Source organism: Melospiza melodia, chromosome 5 (assembly GCF_035770615.1).
Source record: "Melospiza melodia melodia isolate bMelMel2 chromosome 5, bMelMel2.pri, whole genome shotgun sequence".
NCBI classification, from domain to species: Eukaryota; Metazoa; Chordata; class Aves; order Passeriformes; family Passerellidae; genus Melospiza; species Melospiza melodia.
Window position 1 is genome coordinate 43,955,806 of NC_086198.1, and position 20,221 is coordinate 43,976,026.

Sequence of the window (20,221 nt, forward strand, 5' to 3'; positions counted from 1 at the left end):
GTGTTGTACAGCTTGCTTCTTCACCTTCCCGAAGTTGCCGCTCTCTCCGGCTCCCGGAGCCGAAGAAGCGGCTCCTAGGCGCAAAGACGATTGTGCCGCTCACAGTGCTCTCCTTAGCGCGCCTTCTGCCGAAAGACGCCCGGGAGCGGCTCTTAGCTGCGGACAGCATCCTACCTTAGTCTTTAGTGTCTCTTCTCATCTACATCTCAGCAAAATGCTTTCCCACTATGTCTGGCTCGGAAAAACTGTGCCAGCACAGAAAACATCTCCCATCGTGTTCTAGACGTTGCACGGATATCTGCCAAGTGTTTGGCAGGAAGAAAAGAAAAGTTGTCCAAAACAGCTTCCAATCGAATGTTCATGTGATTGGAAAAGTCAGGAGAGTGCAAAAGTACTGTTTTCTATCAGTTGGCAAGGTGCGCACACAATCCCAGTGTTGTACAGCTTGCTTCTTCACCTTCCCGAAGTTGCCGCTCTCTCCGGCTCCCGGAGCCGAAGAAGCGGCTTCTTGGCGCAAAGACGATTGTGCCGCTCACAGTGCTCTCCTTAGCGCGGCTTCTGCCGAAAGACGCCCGGGAGCGGCTCTTAGCTGCGGACAGCATCCTACCTTCGTCTTTAGCGTCTCTTCTCATCTACATCTCAGCAAAAAGCTTTCCCACTATGTCTGGCTAGGAAAAACTGTGCCAGCACAGAAAACATCTCCCATCGTGTTCTAGACGTTGCACGGATGTCTGCCAAGTGTTTGGCAGGAAGAAAAGTAAAGTTGTCCAAAACAGCTTCCAATCGAATGTTCATGTGATTGGAAAAGTCAGGAGAGTGCAAAAGTACTGTTTTCTATCAGTTGGCAAGGTGCGCACACAATCCCAGTGTTGTACAGCTTGCTTCTTCACCTTCCCGAAGTTGCCGCTCTCTCCGGCTCCCGGAGCCGAAGAAGCGGCTTCTTGGCGCAAAGACGATTGTGCCGCTCACAGAGCTCTCCTTAGCGCGGCTTCTGCCGAAAGACGCCCGGCAGCGGCTCTTAGCTGCGGACAGCATCCTACCTTCGTCTTTAGCGTCTCTTCTCATCTACATCTCAGCAAAATGCTTTCCCACTATGTCTGGCTAGGAAAAACTGTGCCAGCACAGAAAATATCTCCCATCGTGTTCTAGACGTTGCACGGATGTCTGCCAAGTGTTTGGCAGGAAGAAAAGAAAAGTTGTCCAAAACAGCTTCCAATCGAATGTTCATGTGATTGGAAAAGTCAGGAGAGTGCAAAAGTACTGTTTTGTATCAGTTGGCAAGGTACGCACACAATCCCAGTGTTGTACAGCTTGCTTCTTCACCTTCCCGAAGTTGCCGCTCTCTCCGGCTCCCGGAGCCGAAGAAGCGGCTCCTTGGCGCAAAGACGATTGTGCCACTCACAGTGCTCTCCTTAGCGCGCCTTCTGCCGAAAGACGCCCGGGAGCGGCTCTTAGCTGCGGACAGCATCCTACCTTCGTCTTTAGCGTCTCTTCTCATCTACATCTCAGCAAAATGCTTTCCCACTATGTCTGGCTAGGAAAAACTGTGCCAGCACAGAAAACATCTCCCATCGTGTTCTAGACGTTGCACGGATGTCTGCCAAGTGTTTGGCAGGAAGAAAAGAAAAGTTGTCCAAAACAGCTTCCAATCGAATGTTCATGTGATTGGAAAAGTCAGGAGAGTGCAAAAGTACTGTTTTGTATCAGTTGGCAAGGTTCGCACACAATCCCAGTGTTGTACAGCTTGCTTCTTCACCTTCCCGAAGTTGCCGCTCTCTCCGGCTCCCGGAGCCGAAGAAGCGGCTCCTTGGCGCAAAGACGATTGTGCCGCTCACAGTGCTCTCCTTAGCGCGGCTTCTGCCGAAAGACGCCCGGGAGCGGCTCTTAGCTGCGGACAGCATCCTACCTTCGTCTTTAGCGTCTCTTCTCATCTACATCTCAGCAAAATGCTTTCCCACTATGTCTGGCTAGGAAAAACTGTGCCAGCACAGAAAACATCTCCCATCGTGTTCTAGACGTAGCACGGATGTCTGCCAAGTGTTTGGCAGGAAGAAAAGAAAAGTTGTCCAAAACAGCTTCCAATCGAATGTTCATGTGATTGGAAAAGTCAGGAGAGTGCAAAAGTACTGTTTTCTATCAGTTGGCAAGGTGCGCACACAATCCCAGTGTTGTACAGCTTGCTTCTTCACCTTCCCGAAGTTGCCGCTCTCTCCGGCTCCCGGAGCCGAAGAAGCGGCTTCTTGGCGCAAAGACGATTGTGCTGCTCACAGTGCTCTCCTTAGCGCGGCTTCTGCCGAAAGACGCCCGGGAGCGGCTCTTAGCTGCGGACAGCATCCTACCTTCGTCTTTAGCGTCTCTTCTCATCTACATCTCAGCAAAAAGCTTTCCCACTATGTCTGGCTAGGAAAAACTGTGCCAGCACAGAAAACATCTCCCATCGTGTTCTAGACGTTGCACGGATGTCTGCCAAGTGTTTGGCAGGAAGAAAAGTAAAGTTGTCCAAAACAGCTTCCAATCGAATGTTCATGTGATTGGAAAAGTCAGGAGAGTGCAAAAGTACTGTTTTCTATCAGTTGGCAAGGTGCGCACACAATCCCAGTGTTGTACAGCTTGCTTCTTCACCTTCCCGAAGTTGCCGCTCTCTCCGGCTCCCGGAGCCGAAGAAGCGGCTTCTTGGCGCAAAGACGATTGTGCCGCTCACAGAGCTCTCCTTAGCGCGGCTTCTGCCGAAAGACGCCCGGCAGCGGCTCTTAGCTGCGGACAGCATCCTACCTTCGTCTTTAGCGTCTCTTCTCATCTACATCTCAGCAAAATGCTTTCCCACTATGTCTGGCTAGGAAAAACTGTGCCAGCACAGAAAATATCTCCCATCGTGTTCTAGACGTTGCACGGATGTCTGCCAAGTGTTTGGCAGGAAGAAAAGAAAAGTTGTCCAAAACAGCTTCCAATCGATTGTTCATGTGATTGGAAAAGTCAGGAGAGTGCAAAAGTACTGTTTTGTATCAGTTGGCAAGGTACGCACACAATCCCAGTGTTGTACAGCTTGCTTCTTCACCTTCCCGAAGTTGCCGCTCTCTCCGGCTCCCGGAGCCGAAGAAGCGGCTCCTTGGCGCAAAGACGATTGTGCCACTCACAGTGCTCTCCTTAGCGCGCCTTCTGCCGAAAGACGCCCGGGAGCGGCTCTTAGCTGCGGACAGCATCCTACCTTCGTCTTTAGCGTCTCTTCTCATCTACATCTCAGCAAAATGCTTTCCCACTATGTCTGGCTAGGAAAAACTGTGCCAGCACAGAAAACATCTCCCATCGTGTTCTAGACGTTGCACGGATGTCTGCCAAGTGTTTGGCAGGAAGAAAAGAAAAGTTGTCCAAAACAGCTTCCAATCGAATGTTCATGTGATTGGAAAAGTCAGGAGAGTGCAAAAGTACTGTTTTGTATCAGTTGGCAAGGTTCGCACACAATCCCAGTGTTGTACAGCTTGCTTCTTCACCTTCCTGAAGTTGCCGCTCTCTCCGGCTCCCGGAGCCGAAGAAGCGGCTCCTTGGCGCAAAGACGATTGTGCCGCTCACAGTGCTCTCCTTAGCGCGGCTTCTGCCGAAAGACGCCCGGGAGCGGCTCTTAGCTGCGGACAGCATCCTACCTTCGTCTTTAGCGTCTCTTCTCATCTACATCTCAGCAAAATGCTTTCCCACTATGTCTGGCTAGGAAAAACTGTGCCAGCACAGAAAACATCTCCCATCGTGTTCTAGACGTAGCACGGATGTCTGCCAAGTGTTTGGCAGGAAGAAAAGAAAAGTTGTCCAAAACAGCTTCCAATCGAATGTTCATGTGATTGGAAAAGTCAGGAGAGTGCAAAAGTACTGTTTTCTATCAGTTGGCAAGGTGCGCACACAATCCCAGTGTTGTACAGCTTGCTTCTTCACCTTCCCGAAGTTGCCGCTCTCTCCGGCTCCCGGAGCCGAAGAAGCGGCTTCTTGGCGCAAAGACGATTGTGCCGCTCACAGTGCTCTCCTTAGCGCGGCTCGGCCGAAGGAGGCCCGGGGGCGGCTCTTAGCTGCGGACAGCATCCTACCTTCGTCTTTAGCGTCTCTTCTCATCTACATCTCAGCAAAAAGCTTTCCCACTATGTCTGGCTAGGAAAAACTGTGCCAGCACAGAAAACATCTCCCATCGTGTTCTAGACGTTGCACGGATGTCTGCCAAGTGTTTGGCAGGAAGAAAAGAAAAGTTGTCCAAAACAGCTTCCAATCGAATGTTCATGTGATTGGAAAAGTCAGGAGAGTGCAAAAGTACTGTTTTGTATCAGTTGGCAAGGTACGCACACAATCCCAGTGTTGTACAGCTTTCTTCTTCACCTGCCCGAAGTTGCCGCTCTCTCCGGCTCCCAGAGCCGAAGAAGCGGCTTCTTGGCGCAAAGACGATTGTGCCGCTCACAGTGCTCTCCTTAGCGCGGCTTCTGCCGAAAGACGCCCGGGAGCGGCTCTTAGCTGCGGACAGCATCCTACCTTCGTCTTTAGCGTCTCTTCTCATCTACATCTCAGCAAAATGCTTTCCCACTATGTCTGGCTAGGAAAAACTGTGCCAGCACAGAAAACATCTCCCATCGTGTTCTAGACGTTGCACGGATGTCTGCCAAGTGTTTGGCAGGAAGAAAAGTAAAGTTGTCCAAAACAGCTTCCAATCGAATGTTCATGTGATTGGAAAAGTCAGGAGAGTGCAAAAGTACTGTTTTCTATCAGTTGGCAAGGTGCGCACACAATCCCAGTGTTGTACAGCTTGCTTCTTCACCTTCCCGAAGTTGCCGCTCTCTCCGGCTCCCGGAGCCGAAGAAGCGGCTTCTTGGCGCAAAGACGATTGTGCCGCTCACAGTGCTCTCCTTAGCGCGGCTTCTGCCGAAAGACGCCCGGGAGCGGCTCTTAGCTGCGGACAGCATCCTACCTTCGTCTTTAGCGTCTCTTCTCATCTACATCTCAGCAAAAAGCTTTCCCACTATGTCTGGCTAGGAAAAACTGTGCCAGCACAGAAAACATCTCCCATCGTGTTCTAGACGTTGCACGGATGTCTGCCAAGTGTTTGGCAGGAAGAAAAGTAAAGTTGTCCTAAACAGCTTCCAATCGAATGTTCATGTGATTGGAAAAGTCAGGAGAGTGCAAAAGTACTGTTTTGTATCAGTTGGCAAGGTGCGCACACAATCCCAGTGTTGTACAGCTTGCTTCTTCACCTTCCCGAAGTTGCCGCTCTCTCCGGCTCCCGGAGCCGAAGAAGCGGCTTCTTGGCGCAAAGACGATTGTGCCGCTCACAGTGCTCTCCTTAGCGCGGCTTCTGCCGAAGGACGCCCGGGGGCGGCTCTTAGCTGCGGACAGCATCCTACCTTCGTCTTTAGCGTCTCTTCTCATCTACATCTCAGCAAAAAGCTTTCCCACTATGTCTGGCTAGGAAAAACTGTGCCAGCACAGAAAACATCTCCCATCGTGTTCTAGACGTTGCACGGATGTCTGCCAAGTGTTTGGCAGGAAGAAAAGTAAAGTTGTCCAAAACAGCTTCCAATCGAATGTTCATGTGATTGGAAAAGTCAGGAGAGTGCAAAAGTACTGTTTTCTATCAGTTGGCAAGGTACGCACACAATCCCAGTGTTGTACAGCTTGCTTCTACACCTTCCCAAAGTTGCCGCTCTCTCCGGCTCCCGGAGCCGAAGAAGCGGCTTCTTGGCGCAAAGACGATTGTGCCGCTCACAGTGCTCTCCTTAGCGCGCCTTCTGCCGAAAGACGCCCGGGAGCGGCTCTTAGCTGCGGACAGCATCCTACCTTCGTCTTTAGTGTCTCTTCTCATCTACATCTCAGCAAAATGCTTTCCCACTATGTCTGGCTCGGAAAAACTGTGCCAGCACAGAAAACATCTCCCATTGAGTTCTAGACGTTGCACGGATATCTGCCAAGTGTTTGGCAGGAAGAAAAGAAAAGTTGTCCAAAACAGCTTCCAATCGAATGTTCATGTGATTGGAAAAGTCAGGAGAGTGCAAAAGTACTGTTTTCTATCAGTTGGCAAGGTGCGCACACAATCCCAGTGTTGTACAGCTTGCTTCTTCACCTTCCCGAAGTTGCCGCTCTCTCCGGCTCCCGGAGCCGAAGAAGCGGCTTCTTGGCGCAAAGACGATTGTGCCGCTCACAGAGCTCTCCTTAGCGCGGCTTCTGCCGAAAGACGCCCGGCAGCGGCTCTTAGCTGCGGACAGCATCCTAACTTCGTCTTTAGCGTCTCTTCTCATCTACATCTCAGCAAAATGCTTTCCCACTACGTCTGGCTAGGAAAAACTGTGCCAGCACAGAAAATATCTCCCATCGTGTTCTAGACGTTGCACGGATGTCTGCCAAGTGTTTGGCAGGAAGAAAAGAAAAGTTGTCCAAAACAGCTTCCAATCGAATGTTCATGTGATTGGAAAAGTCAGGAGAGTGCAAAAGTACTGTTTTGTATCATTTGGCAAGGTACGCACACAATCCCAGTGTTGTACAGCTTGCTTCTTCACCTTCCCGAAGTTGCCGCTCTCTCCGGCTCCCGGAGCCGAAGAAGCGGCTCCTTGGCGCAAAGACGATTGTGCCACTCACAGTGCTCTCCTTAGCGCGCCTTCTGCCGAAAGACGCCCGGGAGCGGCTCTTAGCTGCGGACAGCATCCTACCTTCGTCTTTAGCGTCTCTTCTCATCTACATCTCAGCAAAATGCTTTCCCACTATGTCTGGCTAGGAAAAACTGTGCCAGCACAGAAAACATCTCCCATCGTGTTCTAGACGTTGCACGGATGTCTGCCAAGTGTTTGGCAGGAAGAAAAGAAAAGTTGTCCAAAACAGCTTCCAATCGAATGTTCATGTGATTGGAAAAGTCAGGAGAGTGCAAAAGTACTGTTTTGTATCAGTTGGCAAGGTACGCACACAATCCCAGTGTTGTACAGCTTGCTTCTTCACCTTCCCGAAGTTGCCGCTCTCTCCGGCTCCCGGAGCCGAAGAAGCGGCTTCTTGGCGCAAAGACGATTGTGCCGCTCACAGTGCTCTCCTTAGCGCGGCTCGGCCGAAGGAGGCCCGGGGGCGGCTCTTAGCTGCGGACAGCATCCTACCTTCGTCTTTAGCGTCTCTTCTCATCTACATCTCAGCAAAAAGCTTTCCCACTATGTCTGGCTAGGAAAAACTGTGCCAGCACAGAAAACATCTCCCATCGTGTTCTAGACGTTGCACGGATGTCTGCCAAGTGTTTGGCAGGAAGAAAAGAAAAGTTGTCCAAAACAGCTTCCAATCGAATGTTCATGTGATTGGAAAAGTCAGGAGAGTGCAAAAGTACTGTTGTCTATCAGTTGGCAAAGTGCGCACACAATCCCAGTGTTGTACAGCTTTCTTCTTCACCTGCCCGAAGTTGCCGCTCTCTCCGGCTCCCGGAGCCGAAGAAGCGGCTTCTTGGCGCAAAGACGATTGTGCCGCTCACAGTGCTCTCCTTAGCGCGCCTTCTGCCGAAAGACGCCCGGGAGCGGCTCTTAGCTGCGGACAGCATCCTACCTTCGTCTTTAGCGTCTCTTCTCATCTACATCTCAGCAAAAAGCTTTCCCACTATGTCTGGCTAGGAAAAACTGTGCCAGCACAGAAAACATCTCCCATCGTGCTCTAGACGTTGCACGGATGTCTGCCAAGTGTTTGGCAGGAAGAAAAGTAAAGTTGTCCAAAACAGCTTCCAATCGAATGTTCATGTGATTGGAAAAGTCAGGAGAGTGCAAAAGGACTGTTTTCTATCAGTTGGCAAGGTGCGCACACAATCCCAGTGTTGTACAGCTTGCTTCTTCACCTTCCCGAAGTTGCCGCTCTCTCCGGCTCCCGGAGCCGAAGAAGCGGCTTCTTGGCGCAAAGACGATTGTGCCGCTCACAGTGCTCTCCTTAGCACGCCTTCTGCCGAAAGACGCCCGGGAGCGGCTCTTAGCTGCGGACAGCATCCTACCTTCGTCTTTAGCGTCTCTTCTCATCTACATCTCAGCAAAAAGCTTTCCCACTATGTCTGGCTAGGAAAAACTGTGCCAGCACAGAAAACATCTCCCATCGTGTTCTAGACGTTGCACGGATGTCTGCCAAGTGTTTGGCAGGAAGAAAAGTAAAGTTGTCCAAAACAGCTTCCAATCGAATGTTCATGTGATTGGAAAAGTCAGGAGAGTGTAAAAGTACTGTTTTGTATCAGTTGGCAAGGTGCGCACACAATCCCAGTGTTGTACAGCTTTTTTCTTCACCTTCCCGAAGTTGCCGCTCTCTCCGGCTCCCGGAGCCGAAGAAGCGGCTTCTTGGCGCAAAGACGATTGTGCCGCTCACAGTGCTCTCCTTAGCGCGGCTTCTGCCGAAGGACGCCCGGGGGCGGCTCTTAGCTGCGGACAGCATCCTACCTTCGTCTTTAGCGTCTCTTCTCATCTACATCTCAGCAAAAAGCTTTCCCACTATGTCTGGCTAGGAAAAACTGTGCCAGCACAGAAAACATCTCCCATCGTGCTCTAGACGTTGCACGGATGTCTGCCAAGTTTTTGGCAGGAAGAAAAGAAAAGTTGTCCAAAACAGCTTCCAATCGAATGTTCATGTGATTGGAAAAGTCAGGAGAGTGCAAAAGTACTGTTTTCTATCAGTTGGCAAGGTGCGCACACAATCCCAGTGTTGTACAGCTTGCTTCTTCACCTTCCCGAAGTTGCCGCTCTCTCCGGCTCCCGGAGCCGAAGAAGCGGCTTCTTGGCGCAAAGACGATTGTGCCGCTCACAGTGCTCTCCTTAGCGCGCCTTCTGCCGAAAGACGCCCGGGAGCGGCTCTTAGCTGCGGACAGCATCCTACCTTCGTCTTTAGCGTCTCTTCTCATCTACATCTCAGCAAAAAGCTTTCCCACTATGTCTGGCTAGGAAAAACTGTGCCAGCACAGAAAACATCTCCCATCGTGTTCTAGACGTTGCACGGATGTCTGCCAAGTGTTTGGCAGGAAGAAAAGTAAAGTTGTCCAAAACAGCTTCCAATCGAATGTTCATGTGATTGGAAAAGTCAGGAGAGTGTAAAAGTACTGTTTTGTATCAGTTGGCAAGGTGCGCACACAATCCCAGTGTTGTACAGCTTGCTTCTTCACCTTCCCGAAGTTGCCGCTCTCTCCGGCTCCCGGAGCCGAAGAAGCGGCTTCTTGGCGCAAAGACGATTGTGCCGCTCACAGTGCTCTCCTTAGCGCGGCTTCTGCCGAAGGACGCCCGGGGGCGGCTCTTAGCTGCGGACAGCATCCTACCTTCGTCTTTAGCGTCTCTTCTCATCTACATCTCAGCAAAAAGCTTTCCCACTATGTCTGGCTAGGAAAAACTGTGCCAGCACAGAAAACATCTCCCATCGTGTTCTAGACGTTGCACGGATGTCTGCCAAGTGTTTGGCAGGAAGAAAAGTAAAGTTGTCCAAAACAGCTTGCAATCAAATGTTCATGTGATTGGAAAAGTCAGGAGAGTGCAAAAGTACTGTTTTCTATCAGTTGGCAAGGTACGCACACAATCCCAGTGTTGTACAGCTTGCTTCTACACCTTCCCAAAGTTGCCGCTCTCTCCGGCTCCCGGAGCCGAAGAAGCGGCTTCTTGGCGCAAAGACGATTGTGCCGCTCACAGTGCTCTCCTTAGCGCGGCTTCTGCCGAAGAACCCCCGGCAGCGGCTCTTAGCTGCGGACAGCATCCTACCTTCGTCTTTAGCGTCTCTTCTCATCTACATCTCAGCAAAAAGCTTTCCCACTATGTCTGGCTAGGAAAAACTGTGCCAGCACAGAAAACATCTCCCATCGTACTCTAGACGTTGCACGGATGTCTGCCAAGTGTTTGGCAGGAAGAAAAGTAAAGTTGTCCAAAACAGCTTCCAATCGAATGTTCATGTGATTGGAAAAGTCAGGAGAGTGCAAAAGTACTGTTTTCTATCAGTTGGCAAGGTGCGCACACAATCCCAGTGTTGTACAGCTTGCTTCTTCACCTTCCCAAAGTTGCCGCTCTCTCCGGCTCCCGGAGCCGAAGAAGCGGCTCCTAGGCGCAAAGACGATTCTGCCGCTCACAGTGCTCTCCTTAGCGTGCCTTCTGCCGAAAGACGCCCGGGAGCGGCTCTTAGCTGCGGACAGCATCCTACCTTCGTCTTTAGTGTCTCTTCTCATCTACATCTCAGCAAAATGCTTTCCCACTATGTCTGGCTAGGAAAAACTGTGCCAGCACAGAAAACATCTCCCATCGTGTTCTAGACGTTGCACGGATATCTGCCAAGTGTTTGGCAGGAAGAGAAGAAAAGTTGTCCAAAACAGCTTCCAATCGAATGTTCATGTGATTGGAAAAGTCAGGAGAGTGCAAAAGTACTGTTTTCTATCAGTTGGCAAGGTGCGCACACAATCCCAGTGTTGTACAGCTTGCTTCTTCACCTTCCCGAAGTTGCCGCTCTCTCCGGCTCCCGGAGCCGAAGAAGCGGCTTCTTGGTGCAAAGACGATTGTGCCGCTCACAGTGCTCTCCTTAGCACGCCTTCTGCCGAAAGACGCCCGGGAGCGGCTCTTAGCTGCGGACAGCATCCTACCTTCGTCTTTAGCGTCTCTTCTCATCTACATCTCAGCAAAATGCTTTCCCACTATGTCTGGCTAGGAAAAACTGTGCCAGCACAGAAAACATCTCCCATCGTGTTCTAGACGTTGCACGGATGTCTGCCAAGTGTTTGGCAGGAAGAAAAGTAAAGTTGTCCAAAACAGCTTCCAATCGAATGTTCATGTGATTGGAAAAGTCAGGAGAGTGCAAAAGTACTGTTTTCTATCAGTTGGCAAGGTGCGCACACAATCCCAGTGTTGTACAGCTTGCTTCTTCACCTTCCCGAAGTTGCCGCTCTCTCCGGCTCCCGGAGCCGAAGAAGCGGCTTCTTGGCGCAAAGACGATTGTGCCGCTCACAGAGCTCTCCTTAGCGCGGCTTCTGCCGAAAGACGCCCGGCAGCGGCTCTTAGCTGCGGACAGCATCCTACCTTCGTCTTTAGCGTCTCTTCTCATCTACATCTCAGCAAAATGCTTTCCCACTATGTCTGGGTAGGAAAAATTGTGCCAGCACAGAAAATATCTCCCATCGTGTTCTAGACGTTGCACGGATGTCTGCCAAGTGTTTGGCAGGAAGAAAAGAAAAGTTGTCCAAAACAGCTTCCAATCGAATGTTCATGTGTTTGGAAAAGTCAGGAGAGTGCAAAAGGACTGTTTTCTATCAGTTGGCAAGGTACGCACACAATCCCAGTGTTGTACAGCTTGCTTCTTCACCTTCCCGAAGTTGCCGCTCTCTCCGGCTCCCGGAGCCGAAGAAGCGGCTTCTTGGCGCAAAGACGATTGTGCCGCTCACAGTGCTCTCCTTAGCGCGCCTTCTGCCGAAAGACGCCCGGGAGCGGCTCTTAGCTGCGGACAGCATCCTACCTTCGTCTTTAGCGTCTCTTCTCATCTACATCTCAGCAAAATGCTTTCCCACTATGTCTGGCTAGGAAAAACTGTGCCAGCACAGAAAACATCTCCCATCGTGTTCTAGACGTTGCACGGATGTCTGCCAAGTGTTTGGCAGGAAGAAAAGAAAAGTTGTCCAAAACAGATTCCAATCGAATGTTCATGTGATTGGAAAAGTCAGGAGAGTGCAAAAGTACTGTTTTGTATCAGTTGGCAAGGTACGTACACAATCCCAGTGTTGTACAGCTTGCTTCTACACCTTCCCAAAGTTGCCGCTCTCTCCGGCTCCCGGAGCCGAAGAAGCGGCTTCTTGGCGCAAAGACGATTGTGCCGCTCACAGTGCTCTCCTTAGCGCGGCTTCTGCCGAAAGACGCCCGGGAGCGGCTCTTAGCTGCGGACAGCATCCTACCTTCGTCTTTAGTGTCTCTTCTCATCTACATCTCAGCAAAAAGCTTTCCCACTATGTCTGGCTAGGAAAAACTGTGCCAGCACAGAAAACATCTCCCATCGTGCTCTAGACGTTGCACGGATGTCTGCCAAGTTTTTGGCAGGAAGAAAAGTAAAGTTGTCCAAAACAGCTTCCAATCGAATGTTCATGTGATTGGAAAAGTCAGGAGAGTGCAAAAGTACTGTTTTCTATCAGTTGGCATGGTGCGCACACAATCCCAGTGTTGTACAGCTTGCTTCTTCACCTTCCCAAAGTTGCCGCTCTCTCCGGCTCCCGGAGCCGAAGAAGCGGCTCCTAGGCGCAAAGACGATTGTGCCGCTCACAGTGCTCTCCTTAGCGCGCCTTCTGCCGAAAGACGCCCGGGAGCGGCTCTTAGCTGCGGACAGCATCCTACCTTCGTCTTTAGTGTCTCTTCTCATCTACATCTCAGCAAAATGCTTTCCCACTATGTCTGGCTAGGAAAAACTGTGCCAGCACAGAAAACATCTCCCATTGTGTTCTAGACATTGCACGGATGTCTGCCAAGTGTTTGGCAGGAAGAAAAGAAAAGTTGTCCAAAACAGCTTCCAATCGAATGTTCATGTGATTGGAAAAGTCAGGAGAGTGCAAAAGTACTGTTTTCTATCAGTTGGCAAGGTGCGCACACAATCCCAGTGTTGTACAGCTTGCTTCTTCACCTTCCCGAAGTTGCCGCTCTCTCCGGCTCCCGGAGCCGAAGAAGCGGCTTCTTGGCGCAAAGACGATTGTGCCGCTCACAGTGCTATCCTTAGCGCGGCTTCTGCCGAAAGACGCCCGGGAGCGGCTCTTAGCTGCGGACAGAATCCTACCTTCGTCTTTAGCGTCTCTTCTCATCTACATCTCAGCAAAATGCTTTCCCACTATGTCTGGCTAGGAAAAAACTGTGCCAGCACAGAAAACATCTCCCATCGTGTTCTAGACGTTGCAGAGATGTCTGCCAAGTGTTTGGCAGGAAGAAAAGTAAAGTTGTCCTAAACAGCTTCCAATCGAATGTTCATGTGATTGGAAAAGTCAGGAGAGTGCAAAAGGACTGTTTTCTATCAGTTGGCAAGGTGCGCACACAATCCCAGTGTTGTACAGCTTGCTTCTTCACCTTCCCGAAGTTGCCGCTCTCTCCGGCTCCCGGAGCCGAAGAAGCGGCTTCTTGGTGCAAAGACGATTGTGCCGCTCACAGTGCTCTCCTTAGCACGCCTTCTGCCGAAAGACGCCCGGGAGCGGCTCTTAGCTGCGGACAGCATCCTACCTTCGTCTTTAGCGTCTCTTCTCATCTACATCTCAGCAAAATGCTTTCCCACTATGTCTGGCTAGGAAAAACTGTGCCAGCACAGAAAACATCTCCCATCGTGTTCTAGACGTTGCACGGATGTCTGCCAAGTGTTTGGCAGGAAGAAAAGTAAAGTTGTCCAAAACAGCTTCCAATCGAATGTTCATGTGATTGGAAAAGTCAGGAGAGTGCAAAAGTACTGTTTTCTATCAGTTGGCAAGGTGCGCACACAATCCCAGTGTTGTACAGCTTGCTTCTTCACCTTCCCGAAGTTGCCGCTCTCTCCGGCTCCCGGAGCCGAAGAAGCGGCTTCTTGGCGCAAAGACGATTGTGCCGCTCACAGTGCTCTCCTTAGCGCGGCTTCTGCCGAAAGACGCCCGGCAGCGGCTCTTAGCTGCGGACAGCATCCTACCTTCGTCTTTAGCGTCTCTTCTCATCTACATCTCAGCAAAATGCTTTCCCACTATGTCTGGCTAGGAAAAATTGTGCCAGCACAGAAAATATCTCCCATCGTGTTCTAGACGTTGCACGGATGTCTGCCAAGTGTTTTGCAGGAAGAATAGAAAAGTTCTCCAAAACAGCTTCCAATCGAATGTTCATGTGATTGGAAAAGTCAGGAGAGTGCAAAAGTACTGTTTTGTATCAGTTGGCAAGGTACGCACACAATCCCAGTGTTGTACAGCTTGCTTCTTCACCTTCCCGAAGTTGCCGCTCTCTCCGGCTCCCGGAGCCGAAGAAGCGGCTTCTTGGTGCAAAGACGATTGTGCCGCTCACAGTGCTCTCCTTAGCACGCCTTCTGCCGAAAGACGCCCGGGAGCGGCTCTTAGCTGCGGACAGCATCCTACCTTCGTCTTTAGCGTCTCTTCTCATCTACATCTCAGCAAAATGCTTTCCCACTATGTCTGGCTAGGAAAAACTGTGCCAGCACAGAAAACATCTCCCATCGTGTTCTAGACGTTGCACGGATGTCTGCCAAGTGTTTGGCAGGAAGAAAAGTAAAGTTGTCCAAAACAGCTTCCAATCGAATGTTCATGTGATTGGAAAAGTCAGGAGAGTGCAAAAGTACTGTTTTCTATCAGTTGGCAAGGTGCGCACACAATCCCAGTGTTGTACAGCTTGCTTCTTCACCTTCCCGAAGTTGCCGCTCTCTCCGGCTCCCGGAGCCGAAGAAGCGGCTTCTTGGCGCAAAGACGATTGTGCCGCTCACAGTGCTCTCCTTAGCGCGGCTTCTGCCGAAAGACGCCCGGCAGCGGCTCTTAGCTGCGGACAGCATCCTACCTTCGTCTTTAGCGTCTCTTCTCATCTACATCTCAGCAAAATGCTTTCCCACTATGTCTGGCTAGGAAAAATTGTGCCAGCACAGAAAATATCTCCCATCGTGTTCTAGACGTTGCACGGATGTCTGCCAAGTGTTTTGCAGGAAGAATAGAAAAGTTCTCCAAAACAGCTTCCAATCGAATGTTCATGTGATTGGAAAAGTCAGGAGAGTGCAAAAGTACTGTTTTGTATCAGTTGGCAAGGTACGCACACAATCCCAGTGTTGTACAGCTTGCTTCTTCACCTTCCCAAAGTTGCCGCTCTCTCCGGCTCCCGGAGCCGAAGAAGCGGCTCCTTGGCGCAAAGACGATTGTGCCGCTCACAGTGCTCTCCTTAGCGCGCCTTCTGCCGAAAGACGCCCGGGAGCGGCTCTTAGCTGCGGACAGCATCCTACCTTCGTCTTTAGCGTCTCTTCTCATCTACATCTCAGCAAAATGCTTTCCCACTATGTCTGGCTAGGAAAAACTGTGCCAGCACAGAAAACATCTCCCATCGTGTTCTAGACGTTGCACGGATGTCTGCCAAGTGTTTGGCAGGAAGAAAAGAAAAGTTGTCCAAAACAGCTTCCAATCGAATGTTCATGTGATTGGAAAAGTCAGGAGAGTGCAAAAGTACTGTTTTCTATCAGTTGGCAAGGTACGCACACAATCCCAGTGTTGTACAGCTTGCTTCTTCACCTTCCCGAAGTTGCCGCTCTCTCCGGCTCCCGGAGCCGAAGAAGCGGCTCCTTGGCGCAAAGACGATTGTGCCGCTCACAGTGCTCTCCTTAGCGCGCCTTCTGCCGAAAGACGCCCGGGAGCGGCTCTTAGCTGCGGACAGCATCCTACCTTCGTCTTTAGCGTCTCTTCTCATCTACATCTCAGCAAAATGCTTTCCCACTATGTCTGGCTAGGAAAAACTGTGCCAGCACAGAAAACATCTCCCATCGTGTTCTAGACGTTGCACGGATGTCTGCCAAGTGTTTGGCAGGAAGAAAAGTAAAGTTGTCCAAAACAGCTTCCAATCGAATGTTCATGTGATTGGAAAAGTCAGGAGAGTGCAAAAGTACTGTTTTCTATCAGTTGGCAAGGTGCGCACACAATCCCAGTGTTGTACAGCTTGCTTCTTCACCTTCCCGAAGTTGCCGCTCTCTCCGGCTCCCGGAGCCGAAGAAGCGGCTTCTTGGCGCAAAGACGATTGTGCCGCTCACAGTGCTCTCCTTAGCGCGCCTTCTGCCGAAAGACGCCCGGGAGCGGCTCTTAGCTGCGGACAGCATCCTACCTTCGTCTTTAGCGTCTCTTCTCATCTACATCTCAGCAAAAAGCTTTCCCACTATGTCTGGCTAGGAAAAACTGTGCCAGCACAGAAAACATCTCCCATCGTGCTCTAGACGTTGCACGGATGTCTGCCAAGTTTTTGGCAGGAAGAAAAGTAAAGTTGTCCAAAACAGCTTCCAATCGAATGTTCATGTGATTGGAAAAGTCAGGAGAGTGCAAAAGTACTGTTTTCTATCAGTTGGCAAGGTGCGCACACAATCCCAGTGTTGTACAGCTTGCTTCTTCACCTTCCCAAAGTTGCCGCTCTCTCCGGCTCCCGGAGCCGAAGAAGCGGCTCCTAGGCGCAAAGACGATTGTGCCGCTCACAGTGCTCTCCTTAGCGCGCCTTCTGCCGAAAGACGCCCGGGAGCGGCTCTTAGCTGCGGACAGCATCCTACCTTCGTCTTTAGCGTCTCTTCTCATCTACATCTCAGCAAAATGCTTTCCCACTATGTCTGGCTCGGAAAAACTGTGCCAGCACAGAAAACATCTCCCATCGTGTTCTAGACGTTGCACGGATATCTGCCAAGTGTTTGGCAGGAAGAAAAGAAAAGTTGTCCAAAACAGCTTCCAATCGAATGTTCATGTGATTGGAAAAGTCAGGAGAGTGCAAAAGTACTGTTTTCTATCAGTTGGCAAGGTGCGCACACAATCCCAGTGTTGTACAGCTTGCTTCTTCACCTTCCCAAAGTTGCCGCTCTCTCCGGCTCCCGGAGCCGAAGAAGCGGCTCCTAGGCGCAAAGACGATTGTGCCGCTCACAGTGCTCTCCTTAGCGCGCCTTCTGCCGAAAGACGCCCGGGAGCGGCTCTTAGCTGCGGACAGCATCCTACCTTCGTCTTTAGTGTCTCTTCTCATCTACATCTCAGCAAAATGCTTTCCCACTATGTCTGGCTCGGAAAAACTGTGCCAGCACAGAAAACATCTCCCATTGTGTTCTAGACGTTGCACGGATATCTGCCAAGTGTTTGGCAGGAAGAAAAGAAAAGTTGTCCAAAACAGCTTCCAATCGAATGTTCATGTGATTGGAAAAGTCAGGAGAGTGCAAAAGGACTGTTTTCTATCAGTTGGCAAGGTGCGCACACAATCCCAGTGTTGTACAGCTTGCTTCTTCACCTTCCCGAAGTTGCCGCTCTCTCCGGCTCCCGGAGCCGAAGAAGCGGCTTCTTGGCGCAAAGACGATTGTGCCGCTCACAGTGCTCTCCTTAGCGCGGCTTCTGCCGAAAGACGCCCGGGAGCGGCTCTTAGCTGCGGACAGAATCCTACCTTCGTCTTTAGCGTCTCTTCTCATCTACATTTCAGCAAAATGCTTTCCCACTATGTCTGGCTAGGAAAAAACTGTGCCAGCACAGAAAACATCTCCCATCGTGTTCTAGACGTTGCAGAGATGTCTGCCAAGTGTTTGGCAGGAAGAAAAGTAAAGTTGTCCTAAACAGCTTCCAATCGAATGTTCATGTGATTGGAAAAGTCAGGAGAGTGCAAAAGGACTGTTTTCTATCAGTTGGCAAGGTGCGCACACAATCCCAGTGTTGTACAGCTTGCTTCTTCACCTTCCCGAAGTTGCCGCTCTCTCCGGCTCCCGGAGCCGAAGAAGCGGCTTCTTGGTGCAAAGACGATTGTGCCGCTCACAGTGCTCTCCTTAGCACGCCTTCTGCCGAAAGACGCCCGGGAGCGGCTCTTAGCTGCGGACAGCATCCTACCTTCGTCTTTAGCGTCTCTTCTCATCTACATCTCAGCAAAATGCTTTCCCACTATGTCTGGCTAGGAAAAACTGTGCCAGCACAGAAAACATCTCCCATCGTGTTCTAGACGTTGCACGGATGTCTGCCAAGTGTTTGGCAGGAAGAAAAGTAAAGTTGTCCAAAACAGCTTCCAATCGAATGTTCATGTGATTGGAAAAGTCAGGAGAGTGCAAAAGTACTGTTTTCTATCAGTTGGCAAGGTGCGCACACAATCCCAGTGTTGTACAGCTTGCTTCTTCACCTTCCCGAAGTTGCCGCTCTCTCCGGCTCCCGGAGCCGAAGAAGCGGCTTCTTGGCGCAAAGACGATTGTGCCGCTCACAGTGCTCTCCTTAGCGCGGCTTCTGCCGAAAGACGCCCGGGAGCGGCTCTTAGCTGCGGACAGCATCCTACCTTCGACTTTAGCATCTCTTCTCATCTACATCTCAGCAAAATGCTTTCCCACTATGTCTGGCTAGGAAAAATTGTGCCAGCACAGAAAATATCTCCCATCGTGTTCTAGACGTTGCACGGATGTCTGCCAAGTGTTTTGCAGGAAGAATAGAAAAGTTCTCCAAAACAGCTTCCAATCGAATGTTCATGTGATTGGAAAAGTCAGGAGAGTGCAAAAGTACTGTTTTGTATCAGTTGGCAAGGTACGCACACAATCCCAGTGTTGTACAGCTTGCTTCTTCACCTTCCCGAAGTTGCCGCTCTCTCCGGCTCCCGGAGCCGAAGAAGCGGCTCCTTGGCGCAAAGACGATTGTGCCGCTCACAGTGCTCTCCTTAGCGCGCCTTCTGCCGAAAGACGCCCGGGAGCGGCTCTTAGCTGCGGACAGCATCCTACCTTCGTCTTTAGCGTCTCTTCTCATCTACATCTCAGCAAAAAGCTTTCCCACTATGTCTGGCTAGGAAAAACTGTGCCAGCACAGAAAACATCTCCCATCGTGTTCTAGACGTTGCACGGATGTCTGCCAAGTGTTTGGCAGGAAGAAAAGAAAAGTTGTCCAAAACAGCTTCCAATCGAATGTTCATGTGATTGGAAAAGTCAGGAGAGTGCAAAAGTACTGTTTTCTATCAGTTGGCAAGGTACGCACACAATCCCAGTGTTGTACAGCTTGCTTCTTCACCTTCCCGAAGTTGCCGCTCTCTCCGGCTCCCGGAGCCGAAGAAGCGGCTCCTTGGCGCAAAGACGATTGTGCCGCTCACAGTGCTCTCCTTAGCGCGGCTTCTGCCGAAAGACGCCCGGGAGCGGCTCTTAGCTGCGGACAGCATCCTACCTTCGTCTTTAGCGTCTCTTCTCATCTACATCTCAGCAAAATGCTTTCCCACTATGTCTGGCTAGGAAAAACTGTGCCAGCACAGAAAACATCTCCCATCGTGTTCTAGACGTTGCACGGATGTCTGCCAAGTGTTTGGCAGGAAGAAAAGTAAAGTTGTCCAAAACAGCTTCCAATCGAATGTTCATGTGATTGGAAAAGTCAGGAGAGTGCAAAAGTACTGTTTTCTATCAGTTGGCAAGGTGCGCACACAATCCCAGTGTTGTACAGCTTGCTTCTTCACCTTCCCGAAGTTGCCGCTCTCTCCGGCTCCCGGAGCCGAAGAAGCGGCTTCTTGGCGCAAAGACGATTGTGCCGCTCACAGTGCTCTCCTTAGCGCGCCTTATGCCGAAAGACGCCCGGGAGCGGCTCTTAGCTGCGGACAGCATCCTACCTTCGTCTTTAGCGTCTCTTCTCATCTACATCTCAGCAAAAAGCTTTCCCACTATGTCTGGCTAGGAAAAACTGTGCCAGCACAGAAAACATCTCCCATCGTGCTCTAGACGTTGCACGGATGTCTGCCAATTTTTTGGCAGGAAGAAAAGTAAAGTTGTCCAAAACAGCTTCCAATCGAATGTTCATGTGATTGGAAAAGTCAGGAGAGTGCAAAAGTACTGTTTTCTATCATTTGGCAAGGTGCGCACACAATCCCAGTGTTGTACAGCTTGCTTCTTCACCTTCCCAAAGTTGCCGCTCTCTCCGGCTCCCGGAGCCGAAGAAGCGGCTCCTAGGCGCAAAGACGATTGTGCCGCTCACAGTGCTCTCCTTAGCGCGCCTTCTGCCGAAAGACGCCCGGGAGCGGCTCTTAGCTGCGGACAGCATCCTACCTTCGTCTTTAGTGTCTCTTCTCATCTACATCTCAGCAAAATGCTTTCCCACTATGTCTGGCTCGGAAAAACTGTGCCAGCACAGAAAACATCTCCCATCGTGTTCTAGACGTTGCACGGATATCTGCCAAGTGTTTGGCAGGAAGAAAAGAAAAGTTGTCCAAAACAGCTTCCAATCGAATGTTCATGTGATTGGAAAAGTCAGGAGAGTGCAAAAGTACTGTTTTCTATCAGTTGGCAAGGTGCGCACACAATCCCAGTGTTGTACAGCTTGCTTCTTCACCTTCCCGAAGTTGCCGCTCTCTCCGGCTCCCGGAGCCGAAGAAGCGGCTTCTTGGCGCAAAGACGATTGTGCCGCTCACAGTGCTCTCCTTAGCGCGGCTTCTGCCGAAAGACGCCCGGGAGCGGCTCTTAGCTGCGGACAGAATCCTACCTTCGTCTTTAGCGTCTCTTCTCATCTACATCTCAGCAAAATGCTTTCCCACTATGTCTGGCTAGGAAAAACTGTGCCAGCACAGAAAACATCTCCCATCGTGTTCTAGACGTTGCAGAGATGTCTGCC